Source organism: Anser brachyrhynchus (assembly GCF_964034855.1).
Source record: "Anser brachyrhynchus genome assembly, chromosome: 4".
Lineage (NCBI taxonomy): Eukaryota > Metazoa > Chordata > Aves > Anseriformes > Anatidae > Anser > Anser brachyrhynchus.
This window is the reverse complement of record NC_137698.1, coordinates 26345588-26366399: the sequence shown is the minus strand read 5'-3', so window position 1 is coordinate 26366399 and position 20812 is coordinate 26345588. Positions and strand designations below refer to the sequence as shown.

Below are 20812 nucleotides of genomic sequence, written 5' to 3'. Positions count from 1 at the left end.
TTTAGAAGTGTGTGTGTGTGTACATATGCGTGTATTTAAGGTCAGACTGCTGCCTATAAACTGCCTTTTGAATTTCAGTGACAATATCAATCTGGTTATGTAGCTTACAGAGCTTCTAGAAATACTGTGTTCTGGCTAAACACAGACAGCTGTATTCTGATTGTATTGCTGTGTTAGTTATCCTCTATGAAGTACAGTAGTATGTTTTATTTCTGAAGTGAAATGAACTCACTGCAAGACATGCTGCTGTGGTTGTGCTTACGGGGAATGGTACTCTTTAGAACCTCTCTGACCTTTAAAGCTACGGGTTTGGATTAGTTTTCTCAGGGGTGCTGAGGGAAGGATGGATACCTGAGCTATACCCACTGCTGTCTTCCATATGAACACAACCCCGTGTTTGTTTTGGTATTTTACTACTAACAGCAACTTCTTCTTGAAAAAAAAAAAAAAAAAGCTTTCTCAAAAGTATATAGGAAGCAGAGTGAAGGATTAAAGTGTGAGCGAGCTCTCAAACTCTAGTGAAAGACCAGGAATATTCTTCCAGTCTTCTTTTTTGTTTGGTCATGAACAGGTTCACAGGTTCTCCAGAAAAGGTCTTAACTGGCACTTGAAAACTTTGTATTTCAGAACTTGCCTAACTTAATTTGACCTCACGTCTTTACATGTAAACAGCAATCATGAGCATACAGAGTGAATTTATTCTGCTCTGAATTTAAGCAGGTGCAGTGAAACTCATAAATAGTTGTGGAGGTGAAGGGAATTTATCTGTTTTTCCATGGCTGGTAATGAATCAAAAGTAACTATGCTTAAAGTATATGATGTTGTTAAATTGGTGGTCAGTAGCACAGTTCTCTCATAAGAGAATTACGGAATTATAAAATATTGATCAAATTGTATAATGTCATGAATATTAATAGAACAGTATTTTTTTTTAAACAGTCTGAAAGATCATGTGTAATGGTTGTACAATATCAGAAAACACAAGCTACGGGACAATTTTCCAGAAGCTCTCCTGAACGAAGAACTGCTGAAGCCATGCTGTCTCCCTCTCTTGATGATGCCTGGCATGCCAGCACAGCTAAAAGAGTGCATTTATCTCCCTACACCTCATTTGAGTCCCTTATTAATGCTGACATCTGTTCAAATCTTAATTACCACATTACCACAAATAGTCCCTTGTCAAATCTAACCTAATTTAAAAATAGCTCAAAAACAGAAGTGCAAAATGTGTCTCTATGTAATACAATGATGTTTTATTAATAAAGTAAATGGATAAATCATTTGCATAATATTAAAAGCATCAAGATTATAATGCTTTTTATTCAGCTTTTGGACATTTTTGACATTAAAATCTATATTGTTGATAAGTTCTGTATATGTGAAAACTGATTTGAATGCATTTGAAGAATGATCCATTATCTTCCTAAAGAAACTTTTCTCTTTATATGATGTGCAGTAGTTTCCTAGTTATGGGTCCCTAGGCAGTACCTTTTACAAAAGAACTGCCAGCATTATTCCTGAAAAATAAAATAATAAACCGCCAAGATGAAATATTTGTGCAATGTTTGATGCCTAAATATTGAGTCCATTATCATGTTTGAAATGAATTTTAGAGTAGCAGAACCAGAATATTTCCTATCTTCCAACAAAGTCAGAGTAGGTCAGTGGACTTTTTTTTTTCATGCCACTCCACATGTGCTTGCCAAACGTTATTGCACCGTTTGTCTGTCTTAATGATATTGCTCAAGTCTTTGAAAAAGTCAGTGGATTTGAGCCATCAGGTGAAGTGACAAAATACTCATGTTCATACTCACAGCAAAAGTCAAAGTTTGCCCTTTAGGGTTATATAGGTCGCGTGTTGGGCTTTTGGATGTGACTAATCTTTATTAATTCCCTTGATCAGCTGTAAAAGATGTAAAGAATCTCCAGGACATGTTATCCAGACTAAGAATAAAGGGTGATATCTATGTTTGTTTATGGACCTTATTGCCTGGGCATTTAGAGGTCGGTTCTGGAGGCTAGGATCTGTCTAAAATGTGCCTGTTAAGCATCATCTCACTCCAGTTTTTGGCTAAATAGGAGCTACATCCCTTACTATGTCTCATTGCTTTTGAGGAAGGTTTTGAGAAAAAATCCTCCAGTAACTTGAGACCTCTATCGACCTTGGGAATTTCCCTCAATATATCTTGTATGTGCAAAGGGACTTTATTAATTGTTCTGTCAAACCTAAGAACTCAAAAAATCACTTTGTAGAATACAACTTTATAAAACATTAGTTCGTTGTTCTTGTATCAAGTTGTATAAAACTGTCTCAGAGCAGGAAATTGTTGATTTTTTCTGAGATGATTGAGGTGTCCTGCGGTGCACAGGAACACAGGAGGTTGTGCCTGAAAAGCAGCATCAGCAGGCAATTCCCTCCAGTGAAGGGAGGGAGTACTTAGTAAGGGTCATACGTTGAAACAGTCCTAAAATTGTCTGATGTAGCCAGAAGCTGATTTGTGGTTCATAAGGCTCCATATAGAGAGAAAGGTAGATGTTGTGAAGTATTTGCTCCTTACCTGTGCAGAAGATCCCTGGAATAGAGACGGGCAATGGTCCCATATAAAACCATGAATGTTGTTACTTTTGTGCAGTTAAGAAGCCCAACTGTGTTTTCTAAATAGTAGATTTTTTCTGTGACACAGATGAGCGTAAGAGCCTTGGTGGTACTAATGTGGGAAATCTAAATGTCTGGGAGGTGGGGGATTTCACACTCTCATGTCCTTGTTCTTTGATTTGGTTTCAGTCAATGTAATTACCATTTAGATGCTTTTCTTCTGTAGTTTTTGATGAAATGTTTGTGTATGGTAGCCAAGGTGAATGGAGGGCAGTATTAGTGACAATCTATGTGAATTGTTCAATTGGTGTCTGTGCCTTAAGACCCTGGGCCACCACACAGTTCAAAATTGTTTAATTTTAGGCACGTAAGCACTCTTATAGACTTTTCTGATAATTTAATCTTTCCTTGAAAATACATTTCATCTCTTTATCTTGCCATTGAATTCTGAATACAGACAATTAGCTTGGGAGTTCTTTTTCCGAAAATAGGGTACCATAAACAACATGATGCTAAGATACTATGATAAATAAAGGTAACGTTTATTTTACATTCCTAAAGATATAACATGCTGTATCAACATTAAAGATCATGCTCTATGATTGAATAAACTTAATGAACATATTTTTTAATCTCTATTGTAGAAAGGAATTCCCCAAAATGTAGGCTTTATGTGTTGTGTTGTAGTTGAAATGAATAGCACAGCGTGTTATGTTGTCTTCCGTGTTTATGCAAACGTATGTATTTAGTTTGCAAGCTGAGAATATTTTCATATATATGTTCATATAAAGATTTAAGTGAGAAATGCCTTCAGGTACGTTTGTGAAGAAAAGGAAAATCTAAACTTAGGTCTTATTTTCAATCCTCCATGATACTTTTCAACTTCATTTACCACCTGCATTTTAGAAGACTCAGATGATGATATTTTCTTTGAAGGTTTTCAAAACTGCTTCGTGTCTTTCAAGTGTTCTAATGAATTTGGGGACTTGGATAATCTATTGTGTATTAAGAATGAATTTATCTGCTGGTTTGTCATATATCAAAAACACGGATATATTTATTTATTTTTGGTCATGCCTTTTGTGAATAAAAAAACTGTAAGTATCTTTGGAAGCTTTAAATGCGGCAAATCAATGAGCTAAAAAATCAGATAATGTCTTCCCCCTAAGATTTGTTTTCTCTTGAGGTATTAGGAATACGAAATTATGAGTAAAGCAGGCAGCTGAATTTCTGTTCCCTCATTGCTATACAATCAGGAAAAAAAGTGTTCATTTTCCTGAGCTCTGAGTGTATAGAGCATCAATGGGTTTTAAAGAGCTTAAGGACTGGGAATCTGCTAAACATAAGGTTATTTTACACAGCTATTTCATACAAAAGCAATAGCATACAAGTATTTGCCTTTATCTATGTGTCTTTTTCTTATGCAAAAGTTAAGTTATGCCTGTGATCTGATGTGTGCTAGATTCTTCCCTACAAAACAATACAAATCTTCCTTCCTTTCCACCTGAAAAGGATGTGAAGGGTGGGACATGAAAAAGAAAGAACTGGGTTGTTCTTGCTCTTGGGTAGCCTCATCTATGCTCAGTTAAATATTGTATTCTTTGGGCTCAACATTACACTGCTTGAGACTACAGATACAAAAGTGATACTGAGAGCAGTTGAACAGTTTCTGGGGTTGTGTATTGCATTACATCTAATGATGAGTTTTATTATATTGTTTCTTTACTCTAGCACAGTTTAACACTGTAATACAACATAACTGAGTTAGCCGCATTCTCTGCTATGGAATGTCTTACCAGCCACTAATGAGTCACATCTGTGTTTCTTCTGCAAAAGCAGCTGATGTTGAAGAGCCCATTCTGGATTACCAAAACTTTATTACATATAATAGCATGTTAGAAAAAGGTCCACTGCACTCTCTAGTCCACAGCTGGCTACTGTGGGGAAATAATCTGTTTTTGCATTTGAACATAGTGGATTTTTGATAGCTGGTGGAAACAGTGTTGAGTAATGAATGGTTTAAAAGTTTAAATTTTCTAACGTATATCTGTGTAATTGTATACTTTTTCCTTTTAGAAGCAAGCGAATGAGACAAGAATCAAAATTGTTTTCTAATTATTGAGTCAACTACCTCAAAGCATACCTGCAGCTTTCAATCCCCTCTAATTTCTGTCACCTTGCGGCTGCTTTCTTAGTCCCCTCAAGAGCCTTTAGGAGCAGGAGGGTTTTTTTTATCAGTCACAGTTTGCTGTCTGTATCAGGGCTGCTAAGATCAATACCATGTGCTCTACCTCCAGAGGAGATCAGTGCATTTTATGCTTAAAACGTAGTGTGTCATCAGCACTTGTGTTTTAGAAATGGTAATATAAGCCTGCAGCACTAAGGACCTTGCTGAAGGCTTACTCACTTGAAAACAGCAGTAAGCCTGTTGCTGTAATTGTAGTGCATTATTGCTGATTGTTATGCCTGTTGGGTGGGTTGTTTTAAACGTGTGTTTCCTTTCCATCTTTTCATGTATCTGTGTCTTGGAAATTTGGAGGAGCTTTAAAGACAAAGTGAGATTCAGTAACTGTATAGATGACATTCAATGACTTTTGATGCTTTAAAAGGAGACACATTTATGAAATGAGAAGTGGACCTTTAGCTTTTCTTCCACAGCAGTGAAATATTTGAGTTTCTCGGCCCTAGTTACTCAGTTCACAAATGCCATAACAAAGCGTTATATCACTATATTGTGAAATATAGGCCATATGTCTCAGCAAGTAATTGATTAGTTCTTTTGACCTGCAATGACCCAACTGCAAAAATTGAAGATGAGTAAAGTCAAGTTCTGGATATCTCTCTTTTTCAGGGTTGGCTATCCATTTTTTTTTTTTTTACCAGAGCAAGCATTGCTGATCTGCAGTGATCAGATCCTTGAAAAAGAACAGGCTATAGCGACTCTGCTTTCCTGAGGAGCAAACACTTTCTCAAGAGCTTGTCTTGGATCCATTTCATTCATCTTAAAAGTTAGAATGCCTAAAGATAGGAGATAAAATTTGCTATTCCACTAACAAAATAGCATAGTGGTTTTGTGGCCTGTACACGCTATAGGGGGGTATGACTTCACTATATTTGGCAGTATGATGCTTGGTTATGACTGCCCTGTAGAGGTGTCCTTTACTTGGCAGAAGTGCTCACGTGACTCAGTTTATTTATTTCTGAGATACTGTAGATACTGAAATCTGTACAGTGACATCAAATATATCTTGCTCCGTCTACTCTGGTGATGTTAATATCTCTGTATTATACTGAAAAGACTGATTTTAGTCCTGATGATCTGTTTCCTATATATTTGTGTTCCACATGGATATCTGAAGAAAAGCAATGGCATCCCCATTCCCATCTCAGTCTTCAACCAGGGAACTTGTGTTAATGGAATTAAATTTGCAAAATGGCTGCTCATACAGTATTGCATACTGCAAAGAGAATAGTCTGCAGTAGTTATTTGTTATTTGACTGTTACCTTGATTTGATATCACCCACCTGTGTTTATCATTACTGCATGTTGGACTTCTTCTCTAGACATAGTTGACACCTTTCTCTCCAGTTCTGTGTTTACCCAGCACCAGTGAAGTCAGGTATTCAGTCTCTTCATTCTCTTCTAGTTCTCATTCTTTCCTGAAGGGGAATGTCTATTCATTCATCACAGAAGCACAGTCCTTTTTGGCTTCTTATGTGAGTATTGCTTTTCTCTGAATACATGCATTCTAAATTCTTACTCGCTGATAGGATAATATTTTTTTGCTCAAATATGTTTATTGAACCCCATCTTCTGTGTTTCAGATTTTCTGAGCATCAACCTACCTGTGCACATGCATAATTGTAATGCATATACATAGATATAAATATATGTATATATCTACACATGTTGTTTGTTTGTTTTCTTGTTCAAAGCAGGTTCCTGTGAATCATATCATGTCTTTGCTTTGCCACTGTGTTTTATTTGACTGTCCCTGATCTTGTCACAGTTAGCACTTCTTTTTAGCTTGTAAACAACATCTTTGGGACAGAGACCTTCCATGAATTCAGGTTATGTTTATCTAATGGAATATCTGTTCATTATTGCTGTTCCTGAATTCTTTGTCTGTCCTTAAAAGAAGAACTTTTCTCTGAAAGATGTACATCTTTGACATTACAGTACACAAATAGCGTCATGTTGGAAACCAGCATGAGATTCATATCCCAAGAAGAAATTTTCCGGTCTGTAAGCCGTGAGATTTCCATTTGCTGCTTATCAAAGACAAAGTGATGGTCTTTCATGCAGTTGTGCATATTGTAAGCATATTTCTAGAAACAGAAGACAGAGCTTGTAAATACATAATTTTTGAAATATTTTTAGTAATGTAATGGTGACATTGTCATTTGACCAGTTTGGCCAATGGAATCGGTTTTTACTGTCTCTTGGAGCTGAGGATACTTGTTTTCAGATGAGATTAAACGCAGCTTCCTTTCTTTTCCTTTTTAACCTCTGAGAAAAAATATCCTGTAACCAAGCTTTAAAGCAAATTACCTCTATATTCTGGTTTTCATATGTCTCCACCAGTTCTAGGTCATTATTATTAACTCTAATCACTATGTGTTTAAGCTTCCTGTTCTTGAGGAAACATTTAAAAAGAAAAAACTTGGGAGAAGTAGCTTAAGTAAATTACTTTTAGTTAGATAAAAATAGGTACACAGAAGCATTTTTATGCACAGTGAGTTTTTTCTCCCATTTGTAAAAGGTAGTAACTTTTGGTTAAAAGTTTTATATTCCATGTAGTGTTTGGTAAAATTACTGGTAAGGGAAGCACTTGCTATAGGTAACTCACTGTGATTACTATTTAAGTGTCTGTAGCTTTCAATGTGCAAACAGCATTGTCCAGTTAACATTCTTTTAATTTCATTAGCGTGATGAGGAAATGTTATTTATTTCAAAATGTAAATAGTTTGCTAGAAAGGTGTCACTATATGGGCAGAATAAACTATATTATTTGTAATTGATTTTGGTTTTCACGCCTTTCTGATTGAGAGAAAGTCTGCTTTGAATTCTGTTTCAGAGTTTTTCTACATATAAGAATCCAAGCGATAGATCTCCTATTACACTTCTCTATTAAGCTTAGCAATGATTAATCAGTCCTGCATCCTGTGCAGCTGCTGTCATTTGTCTGTTTGCTAAAAACTACTCATTGCTGAACTGTATTGATCTACAATGCTTGACACTGTATGTATGGAAGGTGGTAAGAAAATTTCTGTAGCCTTCAGCATTGCTTAAATTAGTCTTCCTCCTCTTGTGTCCAAGCAATTCTAGCTCTTGGGAAGTCACAACATCATTTTCAACAGTTTAAAATGGGTGAAGAGGGGGTTTCTTTCCAGCCTGCTGGTAATGGTTGCTCTTTTCAAGATAATTGTGATGATTGTCAGTGTCCTTAAGCACGCGGTCACTTTTACTTTCACTTCAGTTGAAAAACTTTGTCCATCATATCAAACCTTTCTTGCTCCACCAAGAGTGATTTTCCTAAAGCTACTCCACTGAGCATAAATGTAACAAACAAACCACAAATGAGTGTCAGAAACCTTTGGTTCTCATCTATAAATTCTCATTGGTTATCTTCTCTATTGCTTATTGATAGGACAAGAGGTAATGGGTATAAATTGAACCACAAGAGGTTTCATTGCCATATGTGGAAGAACTTCTTTATGGTTTGGGTGACAGAGCACTGCAACAGGCTGCCCAGAGAGGTTGTGGAATCTCCTTCTTTGGAGATATTCAAAACCCTCCTGGATGCGATCCTGTGTAACATGCTCTGGGTGACGCCACTTGAGCAGTGGGGTTGGACTAGAGGATCTGTGGAGTTCTCAACCTCAACCACTTTGTGATTCTGTGTGATTATACTGGTGCTTTTCATGGAATCATAGAATCGTTAAGGTTGGAAAAGACCTTCAAGTTCATCTGGTCCAATCGTCCCCCTACCACCACTGTCACCCACTAAACCACGTCCCTAAGCACTGAGTCCAATCTTTTCTTAAACCTTTTCTTAAACACCCCCAGGGGCGGTGATGCCACCACCTCCCTGGGCAACCCGTTCTGATGCCTGACTACTCTTTCTGAGAAGAAATGTCTCCTAATTTCCAACCTAAACTTCCCTGGCACGACTTGAGGCCATTCCCGCTAGTCCTATCACTGCCTTTTGGGTAGTTGTAGAGAGCAATAAGGTCTCCCCTGAGCCTCTTCTCCAGGATAAACAACCCCAGGCTTTTTGTCACAGGGGAAGAATTGTTAAGTTCTGGATGTGAACTTATGTTTAGGATACAAGGAAATAACTCCTATTTTCTTTTGGACTTCATGTTTGTGGAAAATATACTTGCCCATGATGCAATGCCCATGGCACAACACATAGTGGCCACAGCTGTGTGGGTATGTACCTTCCTGGTTAGGTGTACAGCTTTATTGTAAGCACATTTAATTCAGGTAAATTGTAACACCTTTTATTAATGCTTGAAGTAAATTTTCTTACGAAGCAAAGGACTGTAGCATTTTAGTATTTTTCAGGCAAATTCACTGATTTGTGTTTGCCTGCCTTTGGTTTTCATCATATTTCTCTGTGAAGATAAAAAGAACAGCTTTTTAAATAATGTTTTAAATGCAGTAGCTGCTACTTGTGTAGTGTTAAAACTGTGTTCTTATCCACATCTTACTTGATTAATCAATGTATTTCACATAAAAAGTATCTTAATGGTTGGACAAGATGAAACTATGACATTACTATATAGTCATTTCTTTGTGTGGTCAGTGGTCTTTCAGGTGTTGTGTTTTTTTAATTATTTTATTTCTTTTTCCTTAGAGCCTTAAATCAAAGGTATCCTATGAAGAAGTTTTAATCTCTCTAAAAGAACATTCTACTCTGTAGTGGAGTACTATGTTTTTGAGCTCTCAGGGAGTCTGATTGCCTGCCAATTGAATTCATTCCTGAACAAAATCCCTAGTTTGCTTTCCGACAAATGGTTCTGGCAGGTGTTGTTGTTTTTTTCCTTTCTAGTTATTTGAGATTTATGAATGGATGGATGTAGCAGTTGTGTTGCACGTGTATACAAGAGGAAATGGCAGAAGGAAGAAAAACTGGGGTTCTTTTCTTACTTTGATAGGTAACCACTTCATTGGTGTTGGATGGAAAAAAAAAGTCAATAAAAAATCCATTATCCTATTGGAGTATAAGTGCATCTCTTAAGTACTGGAAGAATGTGACTAACCAAGAGTTATGGCAAGGCATTCCTTTTCTTAAAGAAGATGTTATATCTGTCAATTTTTGTCTTATAGCTTTTTACATATGACATCCCTGGTCTGAAAGCAAATTTTCATTGCAATTCATATTTCAGAAGGCTAATAAATAGAAAACTCTGAGTTGGCTGCCAATTAATGGTCTGTGATTTATTTATTTTTTATAAGTTGTCTCTTAGAATAATACCAAAAATCTTCAGTTTTGGATAAGCTGATAACATGCTGAAGACAAATGATTTCTAATTTTTTCACCTGCTTGTTTTGATATGACAGCTATACCATGCCATTATTTGTCAGCTCTTTTCTGGGATGGAGTTATCCCAGGAAATCTTCAGCATTTTGAGACCAAAATGAACTCTAAGTTGTCATGTGCCCAGTCAACTCTGAGATGCTGAGAACAGTGTTTCTCACAGAACTGGGATCTTTGTTTTACATCTGTGAATCTGTTGTTTACAACATGCTGTCTCCTTAGAGCTTTGTATTTGGGATGTTATGTAGTGATGTGCAATTACTTCGATGTTTTTTTTGAATATATATATATTTAAGATGCTTGATTAGCATGGTGTTTGGCTCTCAAAGATTACAGCTCTCGTGTAAAATCTTTTAACAATAGTAAGAGCAGAATGTGGGAACTTTGTTTTGGTAAGCAAGGATCTGATGAGTCTTTGAATAGCTGAAAAGAATCCAAGCTGCTCGTAGATTCTGGGAATTTTTAAATCTGGAGTTATTAATACTGAAGACTGTCCTTAATCAACAAATAAGTCTGTCTCACTTTTGGTCTTGTCAGATTGTGGACATCCATAATATGTGAATTGACATAAATGAATCTGCATCTATGACAAGTATGGAAGATGATTAAGAAACTGAAATCCTTGACTACCTGTACTTAAATATATATATATATATATGTATACACACACGCTTTTTCTATATATAAAGAGTATGTATGCTTTAGTATTCTCACTTTTTTTTATGACAGCCATTGTATTTGAAATAATTATTGCTCTGTCTAAAGAAAAAGAACCACCTCTGTTATGCTTTGCCCTCATTACTTATTTTAAAGAATAAATGTAAATTGTGGTTCAGTTGGAGTGTGCCATAGCTGACGATGTTTAATTCTGCTCTTTTTTGTTGTTTTTTGGTGTTTTTTTTCACAGTGAAAGCAGTAGCTGAATTATTTTGTTGACATTCTTTTTATATTACATTTACTTAAAAATCAATGAAGAAACCATATTAAATAAATATATTTTTTAAACTGTGTGCTGTGTTTTTTTTGCAGAATTCTGGCTGTGCTGACATCTTTCCTAGGAAAACAAAACTAAACAAACAAACAAAAAAAAACAATAAAAATGCTGGCTATCCCTTGTTGTTTTGCAGTAATGTTGGTTAAGGATTTTATCCATGGGTTTGTTGGGAAGGTGTTCGTGTAGGTTAAAGAATTGCTTATACAACATAAGTCAGTTAAGTCTGAAGTCCTGCAAGTTAGAAAAGTGGGTTTTGAACTCCTCCATGAGCTGTGCGTGCAACTGTTTTGTAGCAAATGCTTGGAAGTGTTTTGGGAATGTATGAGTTACAGTTGTTTTTAAACTCTAAAACCTGATTTAAATTTGTAGCTAACCCACAGCATACTGTCAAAAGAAGGGTTTACATTTCTTAGCAGAGACCTTATAATATATATGTTAATTAAGCTTTTTTAAAGTTAATTTTCTTTTATAGAATAGCATTAAACTATAATGACAAATTCTGTTTTCAGTTGCGCCGTTTTGTTTCCATTAGCTGGCAACCGAATGTGGTCACTAGTGTTTCAAAAACGTATATCACAATTAAATACTTTGTCTTAGGGCAATGTGCTTTCAGGAAATTGATTTTTGAGTTAAACACTGAACATGGTAAATCTGGGAAGCCTTTATATGCTGCTAACACTATTACGCCAGATGAGAATTGCTTTCTCCCTATTCTTGGTCAATGGGAATGGACCAAAAGAAGGAGCACTTAGCTCCCATTTCCATTAGACCTAGGAAATGGCACAGAGCATTACTGTTTGTTGCAGCAGCAGTTTTCTGTCTTTAACTTTGCATGGGGCTACAAATACCTACCTAGCACCTCATTTTATTAGAGATTATTTTATTCTGCTTATTGTAGTGGATGTATTAGAAATAAGATAAAGTATGCTCATTTGACTTAACTGGTGAATTCAGCACTGTGTTATTTGGTCACATCTTCAATTACCAAGAACAGAGATGAAGTCTTTCAGTTTGAAACCTTTCTGACAATAGTAGCTCATGTATAGGAATTAAAAAGAACTTAAGCTAACCAATATTTCAGTGTTTCCCTTGAAAACAATGTGTAGGGACATGACATTATTTGCCTTTGCTTTTGGATTGAGTCGTGCCTCACTCTAAGCTCTTTACAGACTGTCTTTTGATTTTCTGCCTTTCACACATTTTTGCTTTCACTACACTTTTTTTTTTTGTAAATGTGAGGTGTTTTTTGAGTTAAACACTGAATATGGTAAAGGATCCAGGATCTAGAGTTTCATATGTTTCCAGAGTGTATATATAATTTTCTTTTTTGGGGGGAATGGGAATGACTGGGAAGAAATTTTCTCTTATTGGTTCTCCTATTGGAATCTTACTGGTTGTAAAAAGTTATCTGAAAGTACTGAGTTTGTTTTTCGGTGACACTCATGGTGTTCTAGTTCGATCTGTTTTCATGACACAGTTGTCTTTTAACCAAAACTACAACTTACAAGGTATGAATGAGCAGTCTGATCAATTTTGCTTTTTCGTCATATGCTGCCTTGTATAGAAAGGTAAGTTTTCAGGGTTGTTTAGGCGTCAGTCCTCCTATTCTGGAGGTGGTAGCAAATAAGATGTTTCACCCTCAGGAACTGCATTAAATGCAGTGGCAGTGGAGGACAGGATAGCAGCAAGCACAGCAGAGGCCCTGTAGAGCTCAGGGTCAGAGCACAATTAATCATTTCGTCTTCAAGGGTGTGGGAAAGGAAGGGTGAGAGGGAACCTGGTATAGTCAGGGCGATTCCCAGGCTGACATTTCAGCTGTTAGCATGGTGGTGGTAGATGGACCTTGAAAGCCCAGAGATGGATTTGTGAATGAGAAGAGTCACTGGCACTGGAGCCTGTGAAGTCCTGAGCTAATTTCACAGTAGTTGCAACCCAAAGCAAGGTGATATAAAGCTGAAACATTATTTCAGTTTAAGTGCTGCTACAGAGGACTACCAGCAAAGGAACTAAGCTAAGTTAAACCTAATTGTGCTCTGAGTTTCTTATTGCATTTCTGGTTTAGGGTTACTTATTGCTTTTTGTCTGTTTGTACATCTAGTTCCTAATTATATACAGTCACTTATTAAGATTAATGCATCCATGAGCAAGCAGTGTTTGCTAGGCTTACCTTTTGTTTTGTCTGCCTGATGCATGTGCCGAAAGCAGAAGTCATACAGGATTCCCCCTCAGAAACAGGGAAGATTGATCAACTGTAATGATAAGAACAGCATCATCATTTTGGCTTTACCATGGGGTAAAAACATATATAAATGATACAGTTAACCAAAAGTGAAAATCAATTAGTCAGTGACTGCAGATTTCCTGTAGGGATTTTGTTAACCTTTTATCACCTGATTAAATTTCTGTTCCATGGAGCTGTAGAAAGCAGAAAAATATGCATTCATTTTTTTGCTTGCTTTGCTTGAAAAGGGTGTTATTTTCTTCTAGCATTCACTTTTTAGTTTATTTCGTTAGCAGACTGTCATTTCCATTCCTAAAGTAGAGAACGTTTGCAATCATCAGTGCAATAAACACAAATTGAAGCTCAATGACCTAGACCACAAGTTTAGTCAGAAGAGTTTTAAAATCTACCCCAGGGCAGATGGAAAATGAAGGGGAAAGCAAAACAAAACAAAAACAAAAGCCAGAAAGCTGTCAGGGCATTCTCTAAATCTTTGACTTGTGAAATTTGATTTTTCCTTACTTCTGTAGGTAACAGGCTCTGCAGATGTGCAGAGGTCTTTCCTCTGTTCTTGTGAAGATACATGCATCGTGTACAGGAATATAATACTGATATATTCATTTAGGCTATATTTGACTTTGAGTATGGCGTCAAGAGTTGAGCTAAAATTAAATATTTAATTAGGGTAGGTGCAGTTGTCATGCTGGTGCATATGGCCAGTGCTCCATTGACTGTGGCAGGGTTTGGTTTGGGTTTGTCCAGCTGCCCACATTGCCCTTTGGAAGTAGGAGGAGGAAGAGAGAGTGCCTGGGGGGAGGTGAGCAGCCCCTTTGGGGAAAGGCATGTTGATACTGTGGTGTGGAGCTGGTCTCACTAGAAAACCAAAATAGATGCCTGTGCAGGTGGCCTTTGAAGAGGAGGAGTGTCACTGCAGTGGTGCATGCTTCACATCAGCATGGAGTCAGTGCAGGGAGTCTCAGGATGGTCCAGGCAAAGATATTCTGTAAGGTGGCCCCTGTTGGAAGCAGCAAGGATAAGTTGGTTTTAATACTTTGTACCAGGTGGCACATCAGTTCAGGAACTCTTGGCTCTGAAGAAGAAATGTTGGTCTATGTTGTCTACAAAGTAGCATAGAAGGCTGCTTACTATTGCCAAGGTAGTCCTTCTCCCATCCTGTTGAAGAGTGGATTCTCCCCAAATAATGTGCTTTCCTTACTGATCTATTATCCCAAAAAAATTCATTTTCATGCTTTGTTTAAAAATATTTTGTATTTTTCTGTAGGATTGCAAAGCAGTCCTACTGGACATTGGCTGCAAATTTAGTGAGTCTTAAACGGAAGTACTAAGTAACATGGTCTCTTATTTGATGAGGAATCATTCACAAGGAGTTTTCAGGTATGTTTCCTCCAGTCTGTACATAGAAGTTTGTAATTGTTTCTTCACCTAATTTCTTAAAGGCTGTTACCAACACATCCCAAGAAGTTGTTGGACAGCTGTTTTCAGCTGTGTCTCTTATCAAATGCATGTCTGGGTAACTGAAGCTTCCCATTCACACTGTCTGGCATTTGGTCTGCTTCTGTTAAATCATTTAAAAAGAAGCTCTCACTTATACTACTTTGTTTGGTGATCCTTAGTAGATCTTTATTATGGCTTGTATGTATGTATGTATTTACATAGGGCCAACCAAGCAGCCTTGATAGAACAAGCAAATACATAGTACATCTGTAAAACAGGCAAACATAACTTTATTTTCTGACTGCTTGCCAAGATAAAAAAGAGATTATCTTGGACATTATATTATTTTTTAAAAGCTGTATATTTTAAAATCTTTCCATCTGGAGAGAAAATAATAACAACAAGCAAACATCAACAACAAAAAACACTTAATCCAGTCTTACACTATAAATTATCCTTAAATATAAACTAATTTGAACGCTTTATTTTTCTGTGTAATACTTTATATAAAAAGAACATTTTCATACTGTAGTGGTGATGCTCAAGTAACACAGTTACTTCCTGAAATCCAGACAAATCAGAAGTTCTGTATTAGTATAATCTGTTAAGTGGAAAGCTTCATGGCTGTTGGTTTGATGATAAGCACATATTTCATGATTTAATCCTCATGTCTTAAAATTGCAACAACAAGTTATGTAATAAACTACTAAAGCTTGAGACTTCAAGGAAAGGCTGAAATGTATTTTAGATAATTTATTCCTGCCACTATGCTTTCAACAAATGTTATTAATATAAGCATTACCTACATTGTTTCTTTTTATTGTCCTTTGCTTTTTCTCTAAAATCTAAATTCATTGTAATGAATTCATTATACAGAGATGTCAGAATTGGCTTTGGCTTTTCACATTTGCTAACAGGTAATGAACTAGAACAATTGACAATGTATGCAGATTTCTTACTGTGACGGCAGTTTCTTTAATTTGAACAGATGACCAAAGTACAGGGTCCATTAACATAACTGTAGATGGTGTGCAAGGAGTATTTAACAAGAGGAGTTTCTTATTATTTTTCCTTTTCCTTCTTTTGGCAAAAATAGATGTAATTTGATTTTGCAATTACTTTGACCCAAGAACAGTTCTTCAAGGACAGTGTTTTATTAACAGAAATCACTATATAGTCTTGACAACAAAATTTAGAAATACGACTTTTTCATATGGAATACATTTACTGATGTTAGATAATGATCATCTCACAAACCCCCCATATAAATTCTTGATTGCATGACATTAGGAAAGACCAATTAAGAGAACATAGGGGTCAGATCCTGGCATGTGACACCACCTTGTAGATTTAATTCTGTAAGCAAAGACGACTAATTCATTTGTATCATTCCCAGACATTACTGTCCTCAATTTTTACCTGCGGTTGATCTTCATAATTTTCTATGTCCTTTTGATTTTTATGAAAGTATAAGGATTTTTGTCTCTTAATTCCATCTGTCCAATTTTAGCCTTTGAGATTAAGTACGCTTGTATAAATAGCAGTGAGAATATCTGGAGTCATATTTTGCACTTGTAGGGTAAAAACTTGGTGTGTGTCAGAGTTGCACGCTGCAATGATGGTATGTGTGGCTATTAAGATAATTTGTTGAGATCTGACAACATGATATAAAACAGGAAGATGTGGCCTGTGCTGTAAAACAGCTTGTAAGGGTTAATTGCTGCCTCTGGCTTAGAACGAATGCTAACAGGGGAAAAGAAAAAAACCCTGCAATTTGCAGTTTCTAGCTAAAAGTCTCCTTGGGTGGTAAATGTCAGAATTTTGTATAAGTGCTAGGGTAACAGAAAGGCAAATAGAGGGGAAAGGAAAGATGGGGGGGAAGGGGGGGGGGGCAGAGGGGAGGGAAAGACTGCAGAAATGGAGGAAAAAAAGAACTGGGGGAAAAAAAATCCCTGAAGGATTGTGGTGTTTCTGTGCCAAACCCTATATAGTACTTGCCTTGTTTCTAGGAGCCCTATATGATTTCTTGACCTCTTCCTTTAAGCTGTGATACTGTTTCCATTGACTTGACCTTTTTATAAGTTTAAGTAGGAAAGCAAAACAACAAAAACAGGTATATGTATTACAAGTAAATACATTTTATTCTCCATATTGCTAGTGCCACAGCTGCCATTCTCTCCATGTTAACCTCCGTGATCCTGACCTTTGGTGTCCCAAAAGAGAAAGAGCTAAAAAGGAAAGGGCATGGAGGGAGGAGTGTGGGAGTGTGTCCTTGATGTCCTTGTCCTTGGAGTCTGTCCTGCTGTCCTTGCTGCTATATGAGGATAAGGGAGAACATTGTGAAGTAAACCTGCAAGTCGTTAAAGGAGAACAAACTGGATGTCTTAAATTATTTCCTCTGTTAGCGAAGTACTGATGTCAAAAATCATGAAAGAGGGTCTAGTTCACTAACACAAGCATGAAACTTATGTCTGAAGGCATCCTGATAAAGGCTGGCTTTTTACAGCTCTTATAGTGTGCTATCTAGGAGAAAAATGGCCGTCTCTTTTGTAAACAGGCATAGTTGAAGACTGATAAACTATCTGTGTGAAACTGGAAGGAAAAAAAAAATCCATAAAATCACAATTTAAAATCCAGTCAATGGCTTGCCAAGCTAAATCTCCTTCCACTATTTTTCTCTCATTCCTTAGACCTATAATAAACTGTTTTTCTTCTCACATAAAATTTTGAAAGGTCTCTGTGCTCTACTCTTCGTCTTGCTTTCCAGAACATTTCTTTTTCATCTATTCCCAATTTCCAAGTTTCCTAGATATTCTGGAACAAAAAGTATTTCTACTTATTACAAGAAACCTAAAATTGTGTGCTATAGATGGAATGCCTCATTTAAAACTCCATCCTGTTCAAACACCTCATTTGGTTTAGTTAATGTGAGATTAAGTCCACAGTAGGGACAGGTGCTAACCATCCAAGTACTCAAACATTATGAATAAACTGAAAAAATTTAATAGGTCATCAAGATATAGTCTTTTCTACTCTTAACTCTGCCTTCTAGTTGTGAACAAATGGGGACTTAGGTAAATCTCTGGACTTCGTTGTAGTGTTAATAATCACTTGATAAGAGAACTGAAACTTTCTTCATTTCAGTAAAAAACAGCAATGAAATCATTAATAAAGTAGTCACAGTCAAAATTAATTCTGCAGAAAGATTGTGCATAGTATGATTCACCATAGTATATTTTTAGATCTAAATTTATCTCAAAATTAGTTTATTTTTGCAAACTGGCTATCAGATGCATTTCTTCTGAAAACATACTGTTTTCTGCATGATGAGGAAGGCAAAGATTTATCCCTGACATATTAATTAGAAGTAAACTAATAATAGGCGTTCTGTCATTTTATTAGGTTCTTGAGTGTACAGTGGTAAAACATATTACCAGTAAGCTAATAGTCTAGATGTGCTGTTCTCTATGCACTCTTTGCAAATACTTCTATCAATACTGCTCAAAAATATGAACTGTGATGCTCTACCATCCTTGATGAGATGAAATGGGGAAACAATGTTCTTTTTACTGAGATTTGCTGAGTCAGCTGCTTCAGTAAATCTTGGACTAGTCATTTGTTTTTGTTTTAATTTACTTTATAAATGTGAGACTCACATTTATGCTGGTAAATTGTTTCGATGAGCATTTACAAAAGCTTCATGGAAGCTCCGGTCTTGCTAATGATATTCTCATGAATGTAGAATTAAAAAAAAAAAAAGAGAGAGAGAGATGAATCCTTGATATTTTTATTTTTATTTTTTTTTAAGTGTTAGGAGCTGTAATAATTGCTTATCTTAGCCCAAAGTAAAAACAATTAAATCCAGAGCTTATGTTCACAGAAGGTGAAACAGTTGCACTGCTGGTGGTAATGGGAATTATGCTGTCAACAAACTAAGGACAGATAGCAGTATTTATGCATGAAACCAAGCTTTCATTTTTCCAGGTCTTTATTCTGTGCGTAATCACAGAAGGTCTGTTGTCAGGAGATTACAGAACTCTGTAAATGAAGCTCGAGAGCATGCCAAAAAATTGCCATCTCTATACCAACTGTTAAAGGAAGTTTAAGGTAGCTTGTCTTGCATAATTTCCAGAAATGAAATGAACATTGTCTTTGATAATCGTACGAAAGGCTGTTAAGCCAATTGGAAGAAGATTTGCTAGAAAATATGATTGGACTGCTAATTTATTATCAGATTAATCTGTAAACTACATCCAATGGAAGTGATCGATCTACCTTCTAATTTTTTTGAAGTGAACTTCATCATGAAGCATGTGATGGTAGTGTGAGATGGTGTAGTGAAACTATGAAATCTTTTTTTTTTTTTAATAGGGAGATACTAGACCAGCCCTACCAAAGTGCACTGCACAGAATTGAGTCATGATGGTAATTAACAAACTCAGCAGCTAAGTGTGCTGCCATCAATCATCCTAAAGAATTAAAGAAAAATCAATTAACAATTTAATTAAAAGTCATTTGATGACCTCAGTTATTCTGTTTAAATAAGATCATCATTTCACTTCCCAGTTTAGAATTCAGACCAATTATTTAATTAAAATGCCAATGAAACATTGACCTAGTGAAACCTTTATTCTAGGTGTTTTAAATATAGATTATCAAATTATCTTAGCAACTGCATATTCCATTAGATAAGAACAGCGGTGTTCCTTTTAAATTATGAAAGAGATTTTTCTAAATATGCTGTAATTTAGAGGTGTTTTCTGGCAGAAGGGCACACTCAGGCTATTTTTATGTGCTGTTCCTCAAATTTTGAGCTGTTTTTGAGTGTTGTTTTTTTTTTTTTAACTCTTTAGTTTTAGTTTAGTTTTAGTTTAGTTTAGTTTAAATCTAGTTGCCTACAGTTCTTGTTGTTCTATTTATTTCACTTTCCTCTGATAAGAAAGCATACTGGAAGTCAGTTACTGTTTTTGTTGATCCTTTTCCAAATGTCTTTGCTGCTCTAGTTTGTCACCTTCTTTCCTGATATACAAGAGACATCTCAGTCCTTGACTGAATTCTCTCTCTTATCTATGGGAACTTCTCTTTTTACGAATGGAGATTTTGGCTTGGCAAGACACTGTTAATGCTCAGCTCAGTCATCTAGAAATGTTTTTTCTTAAATGCAAATTGATTGACTTTTTGTTAGACTATTGTACTCTCGAATCAGTGTACATTAGTCATCTACTGTGGTTTTGCTTGATTAGTGTTTAATTTTCAATCAAATATATATATTTTAAATTTCATTAGAGGTTTGTAAAAACTTCCTTTTGCACTTCCATCTCTCAATAATTTCTGCTATTGAAGTTAAAGAAAATTAAAAAAAAAAATGTATAAAGAAACATTGAAACTTCCATATTCCTTCAATGCTGAGTAAACAAAGTGAAGGAGAAAAATACAGAATATAAAAAAAGACAGTATATCAGCAGTGCTGTCTCCCTGCTGGCACAGGTATGGCAGTGGGGCACCTGATGGGAGGGATGTGTTTACCTGCCCTGGCGTGCACACAAAGATCATCTGTAATGATGCACTTGTATTTTGTGTTGTTTTGAAGAACAAGAATCTGATAACAGAGTACTATCAGCATTATTACCAGTTGTCATGGATGTGAAAAGAGGAATTTGATCTTAATAATTTACTAAGTATCACTTGGCACTACGACAAGCACAAACATCCAGCAGAAATGGGGCATCCAGGCTAACAGCAGGTAGTTAACGTGGGTATTTGCTGCTAGGAAATGTCTTACAGAGCTTTGAGCAATTGATATGCATTTCCTTTCAGTAAAATACAGGCTATCTTCCTTCATGTGCATATGTTGAAATACTCTTAAATGTTCCCAGGGCCCTGCCTATCAACATTTGTATATGGGGTAGGGAAAAGAACATTTGGTAAACTTGGGATTGGGATCATCTCTAAGTGTCCTTTAATACCAGTGAATTCAGTATTGCTTTTGGCAGTAGTCA

The 20812-nt window shown here is 36.1% G+C and overlaps 1 protein-coding gene across 23 annotated transcripts in view; it reads left to right on the top strand.

The window, feature by feature from the left end:
* The window catches only part of GALNTL6 (polypeptide N-acetylgalactosaminyltransferase like 6), a 554330-nt gene that overhangs the window by 150831 nt on the left and 382687 nt on the right, over positions 1-20812 (top strand). For 10 of the 23 annotated variants that reach the window (XM_080590199.1, XM_080590198.1, XM_080590207.1 and 7 more), the window contains one exon: positions 14641-14753. The exons of the other annotated variants lie outside the window; for them this stretch is intronic. The gene's annotated coding sequence lies outside the window, so the exon portion shown is untranslated. The remainder of the gene's footprint in view (positions 1-14640; positions 14754-20812) is intronic. 23 annotated transcript variants of the gene reach the window in all.